The sequence below is a fragment of the Habropoda laboriosa genome, unplaced genomic scaffold (genome assembly GCF_001263275.1).
Source record: "Habropoda laboriosa isolate 0110345459 unplaced genomic scaffold, ASM126327v1 scaffold72, whole genome shotgun sequence".
NCBI classification, from domain to species: Eukaryota; Metazoa; Arthropoda; class Insecta; order Hymenoptera; family Apidae; genus Habropoda; species Habropoda laboriosa.
This window is the reverse complement of record NW_017100188.1, coordinates 1,119,284-1,121,802: the sequence shown is the minus strand read 5'-3', so window position 1 is coordinate 1,121,802 and position 2,519 is coordinate 1,119,284.

The window sequence follows — 2,519 nt, the reverse complement described above, 5'->3', positions numbered from 1 at the left end:
TTCAATCTCCATTGAAAAATAGTTCGAAATGTTTCGTAAAGAAACTATTTGTGAAAGATGTTTCAACTGGAAGTGCTCGTTAGTATAATTAGTGTGTCAAGTGCTTTCTATTTATTAGTTTCCTTTTTTCTTTTTTTGTGATTATTCTTGACCAATTTATCAAACTTTTCCTATGTAAATAAGCAAAGGGGTAAGTCAATGGTTGACGAATCTGCTTAATGATCGTTGGAATTAATTTTTGTCAGGTTTGATTTAGTTTGTTCATATTTTCGTGGGAAATATTGGAAGATGTGCCGAGTACCTATTTCAAATATTTTGAAGTATTTGAAAATGCTTTGTAAAGAAGATATAGTGAAAGATGCTGCTTCAACTGGAAGTGCTCGTTAGTATAATTAGTGTGTCAAGTGCTTTCTATTTATTAGTTTCCTTTTTTCTGTTCTGCGACTATTCTTGATCAATTTATCAAGCTTCTTCTATGTAAATAAGCAAAAGGATAAGTCAATGGCTGACGAATGTGCTAATTTTTGTCAGGTTTCATTTAATTTGCTCATATTTTCGTGGGAAATATTGCAAGATGTGTTTTGAGTACCTATTTCAAATATTTCGAAGTATTTGAAAATGTTTCGTAAAGAAGATATAATGAAAACAAGTGGAAAATTGTGAGAATAACAAGGATAAAGACGATGACTCACTCTGTAAGCAAAGAAAAGTATTTTTAACTGTGCTCTACTGCTTCGTTATAATCTTGTTAATAAATACACAACGAGAAAAGCAGAAAAATGAGAAACAGATGGCACTAAATCGATTCGAGAAGCCGAATGTGATGACAAAACGAAAATTCCTTTGAAATCATTCCACCTTGAGATTTCAGTACAGCTAATTTCTTTTTAAACGGTTCCTACACGTGCAATTGACGCAAACTGTTAAGAACGCGAATGTGTGGGTGATATTCTGTTTGTTTTTCAAACAATGAGACAGACCATGCGGTCGAGTCTTGTAACGCAGAAAAACCGTCGAACTTGAAATACAATTTATTTATACAATTACCTGAAACTTATCATCAAGGAATTACGTAATTGTGAAAAAAGAAGGAAAAAAAAAAAACTTCAGTAGCTCTGAAATATCTGACAAATTATAAAATTAGAAATTTAATATTCCGAAAATTTTCGGAAAATTGAAAAGGATAGAATCCTTGAGGAATATCTGATGAAATTTTGTCACTCAACGAAATGCAATAATGTGACAATCGAAGGTGAGAATAAATCGGTTCAATTGAAGCATAAATCTTGAACATCATCGACTGAAGTGTAGAATCTTACTTGAATTACCAGTTACGTCTAACGTAACATCAGCGACGTAACGATTTTCTATTAATACAGAATGTTGCTCGTTAGGCGCGATCTTATCTCGGTACTATGTAGTTAATGGATAGTGATTGAGGGAAGGCTGTCGGATTTAAAGCGGAAACTGCAGTATCATGTCTCCGGGAAATCACGTTTATCTGCTTGTTGCCTAATTAGGTATTTACATCTTAATTGTACTGTGGTTCGTGAAAAGAATACGCAGCACACAGTGACAAATTAATAATTGAAAGGGGAATAACACGTGACTCAGTTTTGTTTATAATAATTGTAGCACTTTTGCCACGAAAGACCTCGGATTTGTTAGTTTCGGTCTAACAGGGTACTCCAAGAATAGCGAACAAATCTAATAATAGATGAGAAACTGGGATTTTCCTTTATAATGTTTACTTGAATTGGTGGAAAATTTTAGTTTCTATTTTTAGAAGGCTGCTATTTATTGAGTCACTATTTAAAAAAATTTTTAATTCGTATGTTAAATAAATGGTCGGTATTTAAAGTAAAACATCGATTAATACAGAAACTGTCGGTACTTTTGTTAAAATATTAGTAAATATAATAATTTGTCGGTATTTTAAACAGATGGTTAGTGTGTATAATCAAATATCCTACTCTAATCTAACCTAATCAAAAATTTTAATTTTATTGACCAAAAAACAAATGGATACCAAGTAAACATAATTGTACTGACAAAATGTGATTTAATATTGATAATTAATTATTTACACTGACTAAAATATTCATTTTTACTGACTGTTCATGTTAAAAAATAGTTATCGTTAATTAAAAAAAAATACTGGTCAAATAAATCGAAGTGTTTTCATAAATTAATATATCTAATTTAAGAATTATTTATTAGACAGAAGAAGAAAATATTTATTACAGTAAATCTTTTAATTGATTCATTGCATATTGAAGATTTCTGTACGTAATGACTCATACAGATAAGAAAACGGATATTTCACAATGCGGCATTTTGCTTTCATAATGGGAAAGGAAAGTTAATCTAATTAAAGAGACACTTTCAATAAGTGCATCGTAAGAATGACTCAAATCATACATGCAAACTAGAGTAGGACTTTCCAGACAACGATTCATAAGTCATACTTGTTCGCTAGATCTTTATTTATTATTACAAAATTAAAATATTCCATTAAA